Source organism: Aquarana catesbeiana, linkage group LG02 (genome assembly GCF_042186555.1).
Source record: "Aquarana catesbeiana isolate 2022-GZ linkage group LG02, ASM4218655v1, whole genome shotgun sequence".
NCBI classification, from domain to species: Eukaryota; Metazoa; Chordata; class Amphibia; order Anura; family Ranidae; genus Aquarana; species Aquarana catesbeiana.
This window is the reverse complement of record NC_133325.1, coordinates 552345203-552354427: the sequence shown is the minus strand read 5'-3', so window position 1 is coordinate 552354427 and position 9225 is coordinate 552345203. Positions and strand designations below refer to the sequence as shown.

The following is a 9225-nucleotide window of genomic DNA, read 5'->3' as shown; positions in this document are numbered from 1 at the left end:
GTCTGTGAGCGGAAATGGAGGAAATGGGTAGAGTACAAATGTTCATTAAGAGGTGCCGAGGTGTGGGGTAATTGGTCCTGAGGCTGTTAGACGGTGATTACTAGATAGGGTGAGAGGGGTGGAAATTGGATAAGACAGGAGTAGAGTGGAGAAGGAGTAGGAGACGGGTGTGAAGTAAGAGAGGTGAGGCCGGGGGGTGAGGGGGGGAAGAGAGTGGGGGGGTTGGGTGTGCTTTAGGTGGGTTGGAAAGAAGGAAGTCAATTGAAGTGGGGTTTTTCTAAGATATTATGTTTGATTTGTAAAAAGCTGACAAAAATGCCACAATGATGTGACGATGTGAAGGGATGAGTTTGAACGTTAAAGTTGAAACAAGATTCCCGGAAAAATACTTCGCTGAAGTGGCAAAAAAAAAAAAAAAATGACAAGAAAAGGTCAATGCTACCAGACTGTCCTGTGTTCTTTGGAGGCTGGTTGTGTAATATTTGTTATTCTGAATATAGAATACGACAGCAAAGCCCTCATGGGTTGAGTCCACATACAGTATACTTAGGAATGTGTTCCAATGACCTCACTATTTGATTTCTGTTGTATGAAAGCTTATGAAGCTTTCCAAAAACAACACATTAAAACAAAAGATATTTTTTAATGCTTGCTTTTCTAATCAACATACTCTAAAGAATGATAAAAATCTAGCAATTTAAACATAATTCCATAGCAATATTATATTTTAAAATGTCTAAATGTCACATGATAAAAAAAGGGACCAGAGAAAAGAGTATAAATAGGTAAAGTTGTCTAGCAGCAGTCAGTACAGAGGCAAAGATGGCAAAGCTTATCCTCTTCACCGGTAAGTTAATGCTCACCATGCTATAATAGGCTTTTGTATTGTGGTTTTGTATCGCCAACCACTGTACTATGTGTTTTACAGCGTAAAGCATTTATGTTATGATATTCAGGGTGGCTGACAAATCTGCCTGTTAGATTAACACTGAGCATTCATTCAATTTTTATATTTTCTTAAAGGGTTAGTCCACTTAAAAGGAATAATTTAGTAATAATTAGTAATAGAAGGAGCCATGGTGGCCTGAGTTGTTCCCTGGCTTATTATATATTTTGGAAACTCCAACAGCAAGATCTCCCTTCTATATAGTTCTTAAGGCAATATTAAACCTGAAAACAATACATTTTGCAGCTGACCAAACCTTAAATGTTGTAGCTACATTAGTTTACTTTTGTTCCCTTTTTTCACCAGTTGACCCAGCCAGTAACACATTTTCTGTCTTTAGGGTGTCTCCAGTCTGGATGGAGGAGTTACGGAGACATCCTTGGACAGCAGAATTGTCAATACACTAGCAGATTTGTATGGGCCTGACTAACAAATTAAAGATGAAAAAATGTTTTATATAAATAAAAGCTGACAATTGTAGGCACTCCTTTCAGTTTTAAATGGTTTGTATCAAGCCTCTAAATGCCACTTCTGGTGCATAGCTTGGTCTGATGAAATGCAACAGACTTACTTGCCAGAAATAAAGGTCTAAAAAAATTGAATGCAGAAACCACATAAAAATTGGTCGGCTGCCATATTTAACATTTTGTTCTGGGGTTTAGTATCACTTTAACTCTTTTCCTGACCACCCAAATGAGTTGGCCGGTGCAACTCATGCTGTTGAATTCCTCACAATATAGTATAAAATAAATGCAATATCCAACAGGATATGTTGAACCCTCTGACAATGGCCAGGGTAGGTGTGCACAGCTGCAGAGATTTCTATAAATGAGTCCCTAAGGATAATACAAAATTGCCGGGCAATTTAACTATCCATCTACCAAAAAACAGAAAAGTCAATATTGGATGGCACAACAATTTAAAAGTATAATGAAGCCATGAATAAGTAGAAAAAAAACTGACTGGAAGGTTCCCTTATGCTTTTTTATCTATTTGCCAATATTTTCATGTTGAAAGAAAATGCATTTCTCTTGGAGAAGGAGTCCTATTGTAAATAGCAGTATTTCCTTTATGGTGATAAAGCAAAGACACACACTCAGCGCTACCCTTGTCCGTACACAATGATAATCTTCAAAAATAACAAAAAGGACTATTATCCAAATGTACTGAGCTAACATAACATGGTATATTCCCAGAGGTTAAAAATAATATAAATTTATCAGTCACTGGCTAACATCCAGGGCCGGAGCGAGGCTGCCTTCTCAAAATAGGCTGGGAAAGCCAAAGCCGGTGGATCCCCAGCAGAATTGTCCGGATTCTGGCACTGTTGCCTCAGTGGCCCCGTTCACCGATGGCTTTGGCTTTCCTTGGACTTTGCCAGAGAGATTACGTCCTGCACTATACTGCCTGTTACCCAAGACTACAATATGAGTGTATTTTTTTTTGCAAATTTGTGTTTTAACAATAAACCGTGCTACACCAGCATCGGCTTGGCATCTCTCTTTCCCTCCCCTCTTCTATTACCTTTATGGTGTACTTAGCAAAGATATGTCATATCTTTGGTCCTGGTGCCAATCACTACAACATCACTTACCTGGAAAAAGCGAGCAGTCAGTAGGGGAGAATTACTAAAACTGGTGCACACAAAATCTGGTGCAGCTGTGCTTAGTAACCGATCAGCTTCTAGGTTTTATTGTCAAAGCTTAATTGAACAAACTGAAGTTCGAAAAGGATTGGTTACTATGCACAGCTGCACCAAATTCTGTGTGCTCCAGTTTTAATAAATCTCCCACAATGAAGTTTAAAAAGTCTGAAGTCCTGCAGGGTCAATAATGGCTGAAGAGTGAAATGAAGATGCACTGAAGCCAGGATAGAGATGACAGTCTAGAGCAGGGATCTCCAAACTTTTCAAACAAAGGGCCACTTTACTGTCCTTCAGACTTTAGGAGGGCCAGGTTGTGGCCTGCAGGGGCAGAAAATGTCACAGGCCCAGCATCAGTGAGAATAAATATGGCCTCAGAGTTGGTGGTCAATAGGACGAAGAGTATTCCCCCCTATTAGTAGGAGGAATAGTATCCCATCATTGGTATTGATGGAAGATATAGTGCCCCATTGTTGGTGTCATTGGGAAGAATAGTGCCTCATATCAGTGGGAGGAATTGTGCCCCAAGGGCCCGGATAAAGGCTAGCAAAGGGCCACAGTTTGGAGACCCCTGGTCTAGAGCGTGCACCTTTAAAATAAGTTAGCAATTACAGCATAGATATTTTTGGCCTTACAAGTTCAGTTCAAAAAGGGATGGATAGACCAACATTCGAAAGGAAAAATAAACAGCTCAAGCTCTGCCTGTAGAAGACACTCAGACATGAATGCACATTACAGCTGCCCTCAAGAACATGAATTATCTGGAAGCTCTATGTTTTGCTTGTCAGAACATTTCTTTCATATCAATGGAGAGGTATGGAAGAATATAGAGGTAATATTGACAGATGCTGCCACTAACACTAACTTAGCAATCAAGGGTAAGTTTTATAATCTGCCAGACACAGCGAGGCCATCAGGATTGGGGGGGGGGGGGGTGTGGCATTGTCACCAGATTTTGCAGAAAAAGGACCAGATTACTGTCATCTCATATCCATGGGTACATAGTCAGCTTAGTAATAGCTGATATGCTAATGACAGCCTTAGGCACGCATTGCACAAACTGAAAAAACATTTCTCAGCAGCTGCTTTCTGGCACAGTGTTAATTTCTCTGTAGCTGACCTAGAAATTGGGACCTGTGAAATGTAAAATAAAGGGCACCCCAGACACAAGGCTATATTATGTAAAAAAAAAAGAAAAGTGTGACAACATTTTTCAGGCAAGCCTATACTCTACGTACTTTGCTTCATCTTCTGCCTGCTCTCTGAAATTCTAGTGGACACTGGTGGCATCCACCCTTAGTTCTCTTTCTTCTGCAAGCCCACCTAGGTATCTTCCCTTCTTGCCAATCAGCTCATCACTACAAGCTTAACTTTGGCTTTTACTTGGAACCTAAAGATTCCATTAAAAAAAGGTTTCAGGTTAATTAAAATGTATTATATAATACCTCTTTCAATGAGAGATTTTAGGTACAGTATACAGTATACCATGCAATATTCACCAAACTTTAATGTATGTCTTCTAGGGCTGGCTCTCCTGCTGAATGCTCAGCTAGGTAAGGTATTAAATATCTTTTAAGATTAACATTAATTACCATATATTAATATTAAAGATATTGATATTAAAACAATGAATAAGGCAATCTGACACATCAGGTATGTGTATTCTTTCTCCACCCAGGCTCTGCCTTCGAGCTGTCATGCTACTTCACCAACTGGGCCCAATACAGGCCTGGACTGGGGAAATTCAAGCCTGACAACATTGATCCATGCCTGTGTACTCACCTGATATATGCTTTTGCTGGAATGTCCAACAACCAGATCACCACCATTGAATGGAATGATGTCACCCTGTACAGCTCTTTCCAAAACCTGAAGAACCAGTAAGTAATTTCTAATGTTAAAATCATAGAATAATATAAATGGCAAGTTCATAGTAGTATGCAAACACATACTATAGGTGCTTAATTGCAGTATTATAATGCTATTACTCTAAAAAAAAGTGTGTTTACGTAACTGTAAAGCCACCTCAAAGGTTGCATCAGCTATGGAAGTGTAGTAAAGGGGTAAAACCAGACTACACCAAAAAAAGTGATACATTAATATGCTAATTCAGTTTAAGCCTCCTGACATGCTGCCAGAAATTGTGTACAAATACATAAAGGATTATTAAATTTTAATATTCTTATGGTAATTGGCTACAATAGAAAATGATAGTTTTCAAGTACAAGTATTAAGAAGTATTAACCATATACAGTATTAATCATGTAAAAATACAATTTTATTTCACTATAGTTGTCATATAAACAAGGAGGTACAAATCGGTCAGCTTAAAGTAATTATAATTAATTGCAGCAACAATATTTTCCACCTAATATGAACTAATGTAGGTGATTTAACACAGCTTATACATGAGACTATTACCATGTCTAGAAACAGAGCATCATTCTGTTGCTGAATGAATTGGTTAATGTATCCACCTCAGTCAGTCAGTCAGATTGCTACAAAATCAGTGAACTCTTAATATTTTAACTACTAGGTAGAAAAGTTTACCCTTGCAACTTTTACACTACAGGAACACTACATATTTGAATGGATTATTTTATATTACTTTTTTTTTAAACACAGCACTTTTGCTAAAAGTCAAATCCTTTACAAAGTACTTTTTAATTTCTGTTTTCAGGAATGGAAACTTGAAAACTCTGTTAGCCATTGGAGGTTGGAACTTTGGAACTGCACCGTAAGTATAATTCAGATAATTCTATTGTGAGGATGCAGAGCTATCCATAGCAAGTTTTATCTTCTTTCTCTGTCCTTAGTTTCACTCAGATGGTCTCTACAGCTCAAAACCGTCAAACATTTATCTCATCTGTGATTACATTTCTGCGTCAGTATGGGTTTGATGGGCTGGACTTTGACTGGGAATATCCTGGATCAAGAGGAAGCACACCTCAAGACAAAGCCCTCTTCACTACTCTGGTTCAGGTACAATTATACATATAAGATTCTGGGAGGAAGTAAACGACATTGGGATCATCATACTGTATTTACCTAATTCTGAATAGACAAGAAATAAGATCAATTTTGTTCTAACAGGAAACGAGAGCAGCCTTTGAAACCGAAGCTTCACAAACCAACAGACCAAGACTCATGGTGACAGCTGCTGTAGCTGGTGGTATCTCCAACATTCAATCTGGTTACCAGATCCCACAACTTGCTCAGTAAGCATTGCAAAATATAATCTCATATATAGTAACAGAGCTTTGCAAGTTCTCTGAATCTAAACTTACAGGCTAGCATGTAATTCTACATGAAAAAAAAAAAAAATCAGTTTTAAGAAACAAGAAAAAGTAAGTAAAAAAGTAAGTCAATTTTATATTTAAAGGGGAGTTACACTCAAAAGTGGAACTTCCACTCGTTGTACTCCTCCCCCCTCCGGGAACCACATTTGGCACCTTTCGGGGAGGAGGGGGGACAGGATATCTGTCTTGCACAGGTATGCTGTCCCCACTTCCGGGAGACTCAGCCGCAGGTATTGACGTCACCGCCCGGGCTCCCTCCTCCCTCTACCTTTCCCGGCCGCCAGGACTGTAGCAGAGAGGAGCCGAGCCTCATGCATGAGCAGTAGGGTTCCCTTACTCGCAATGGAGGCGGCATGCACCCGACAGCTGATGGAAACATCAGCTGCAGTGCCGACATCGCTGGACTCCAGAACAGGTAAGTGTCCGATTATTAAAAGTCAGCAGCTTCAGTATGTGTAGCTGCTAGCTTTTCATTTTTGCAGCGGTGGGCGGACCTCCACTTTAAATCAAACCAGTCTGGCAATAAATATGTGAACCTATTTCACTGACAAATTCTTTGTTGATCTGAAAGTTGCTGAACTGTCAATGGCCTCGCCTTAACTATTTCTATTTTCTATGTATTGTGTGAGGTTAGGAGGCTGGAAGGCAGCAACTCCCCCTAATACTCCCCACCTAAAATGTTAGGCAAAATAACTAAAGTTAAAAAAGGGGAAATGATTAATCTTTCATAAGTAAGTCTGCAAAGTTATAATAATTAAAGGCTGAATTTTCTGATTATTGCATAAACACAATACTAACAGGTTAACTGAAAGTTGAAATACAGAAAGCGCTTAAACTAAAATAAATGATCAAAACGAATGAACTATAGGAGAAAGTTCACTTTCAAAACAGATTTGCATAGCAGCTGGGACCTCATTATTAATGTCTTTGCAATTGTTTTAATTAGTTGGGTACTGCATACTCTCCTTTCACCCCCTCTGGGTCCAAACTCCTAGATCCTAAATGCTAAAAAGAGGACTTTCAGAGTCCTAGATGTACTGACAACAATGAGTAAATTGCCTCTTTTAGTATCTCTACCTCTAGCAGTGTGCTTTGTATGGCTAAGATGCTTAATCCTTTTTTAGTGATGATAAGGCTAACCAGGTGAATGAAACTGGAAGCAGCTCCCTGTGTATATATATATATAAATATATAATATCTTTCCAATAATATTTTTTTCAATATTTAGGGCTTTGGATTACTTCCATGTCATGACCTATGATATGCATGGCTCATGGGAAGGTTACACTGGAGAAAACAGCCCCTTGTATTCTAACCCCTCTGCCACCGGTGCAAACTCTTACCTGAATGTGGTAAGTATTCATCAGACAATAATGCTAATATACTAAAACAGTTGAGAATATAAACATTAGAATTTGTGAATGTTCAATTCAATTATCCAATCATTGGAAAAGCATCTGTGGTAAACTGAGTATTTAAAATGACCAGGAATTTGCTTTTCACGTGACTGGATAATTGAAGTGAATAATCAAACTTATATTTATGAGTGAAGATTTTCTACTTTTTTGGTAAATCAGCCTTTATGTCAATAATGATACTGAGGTTATAAATGCAAGTGCATATCATCTGACCAACTTTAATATGTATCTGTAAAGAACATATCACAAAATAATAGCTATTTATAGTAACTAAAGTTACAACTGTATTTACGTGCATAAGCACATATACACAGTCTATTATTTCTTCCGCTTGCAGGATTATGTTATGAACTACTGGATGAACAATGGTGCACCAGCTTCAAAACTCATTGTTGGCTTCCCAACCTATGGACACACCTTCATTCTGAGCAATCCATCAAACACTGCTATTGGTGCCCCTACTTCTGGAGCTGGCCCTGCTGGACCTTACACCAAACAATCTGGATTCTTGGCCTATTATGAAGTAAGATTGCAAGGTTATTTTGCAGGAGACTACATTTTAGAGATATTTACCTATTGCAGGGCATTACTAAAAGTATCCTTTAATGCCCGATTTAATACGTAATATTTACAATACATTATGCATTACACTGGTAGTACCACATCAGTGTTCCTACTAATTAAGTAATATTATGTATTATGTAGAACATTATGTAGTATTAATTTATATTCTCCATTCAATAAATTCCATAGACTGAATGGAAATGAATGGCTCTCTGAGTCTTTTGTTGTGATCTAAATAATAGATATGAATATTTGACATTTTTCTTTGCATTCCCTTAGATCTGTACTTTCCTGAAGAATGGAGCTACCAGTCAGTGGTCTTCTGCTGAAGATGTTCCTTTTGCCTACCAAGGAAATGAGTGGTTGGGATACGACAACCAGAAGAGCTTCCAGATAAAGGTACTTTTGTTATACAATAAAATAGAAAAAGCCAAAACACAGAAACAGAGCCTTACACAACTTTTCATTCTTTTACCTACAGGCTGAATGGCTGATGAAGAACAACTTTGCTGGTGCAATGGTTTGGACAATTGATCTGGATGATTTTACTGGTACTTTCTGTAACCAGGGCAAATATCCTCTGATCAGCACCTTGAACCAAGCTCTTGGAATACAAGCTTCTGGTGAGTCATACGTTTAGTTCATACAGTATCTACAGTATATAATTTTAACTGCTGGAGTGTTTTTGAAAGTGTTTCTGTGTACATTAATTGTATAGCCTCTTACTTCAATTATTATAAAAAATTGAAAACACATTCTGATATTCTTCTATCTTCATTTACAGGTTGCACACCTCCCTCTTCTTCCAGTGGCTGGCAATAAAAATGCTTTCTGGCATTGCTTAAATGGCGTCACCTACCAACAAAATTGCCAGGTTGGCCTTGTTTTTGACCCAAGCTGTGAGTGCTGCAGCTGGGCATAATCAGATTCTTCTACAGTACAAAATGCTAGTGTATTTACTACTCAAGTTACATGGAGACCACAAAACTTCAGTGCTACATTAAATAAAGTATTTAGCATATTCAAACTTGTCAGTGTGTTATTGTCAACTGTATAACATAATGTAGCTTATACTATAATCACTGCTTAATAGGTTTCTACCTACCTATAGGAATCTACATACAGTGTTGAGAGTCAGTTTTAAAATAAGGTGATAAGATATGCTACAATAAGTACCATTGTTCACATACCTAAACAGAGAATTTTTAAGCAAACTTGCTTGGGCTACACATGCTTGGACTACACAGCTGCTATCCTAATAGAATGTGGTCTATCAGTCCAGAACATGGCGTTATTCACTCATTGCTTCTGCAGGAGCTGTATTCCCAAACGCCAGCCTGGGTAGTGCAGACAGGC

The 9225-nt window shown here is 38.3% G+C and overlaps 1 pseudogene across 1 annotated transcript; it reads left to right on the top strand.

Annotated features, from left to right (window-relative positions):
- Positions 1–721: 721 nt before the first annotated feature.
- LOC141128578 (acidic mammalian chitinase-like) lies at positions 722–8896 on the top strand (annotated as a pseudogene). The gene is made up of 11 exons (XR_012241715.1): positions 722–847; positions 4112–4141; positions 4267–4468; positions 5269–5325; positions 5405–5570; positions 5682–5806; positions 7116–7239; positions 7643–7828; positions 8149–8268; positions 8351–8492; positions 8654–8896. The product of XR_012241715.1 is annotated as an acidic mammalian chitinase-like (transcript).
- Positions 8897–9225: the final 329 nt, after the last annotated feature.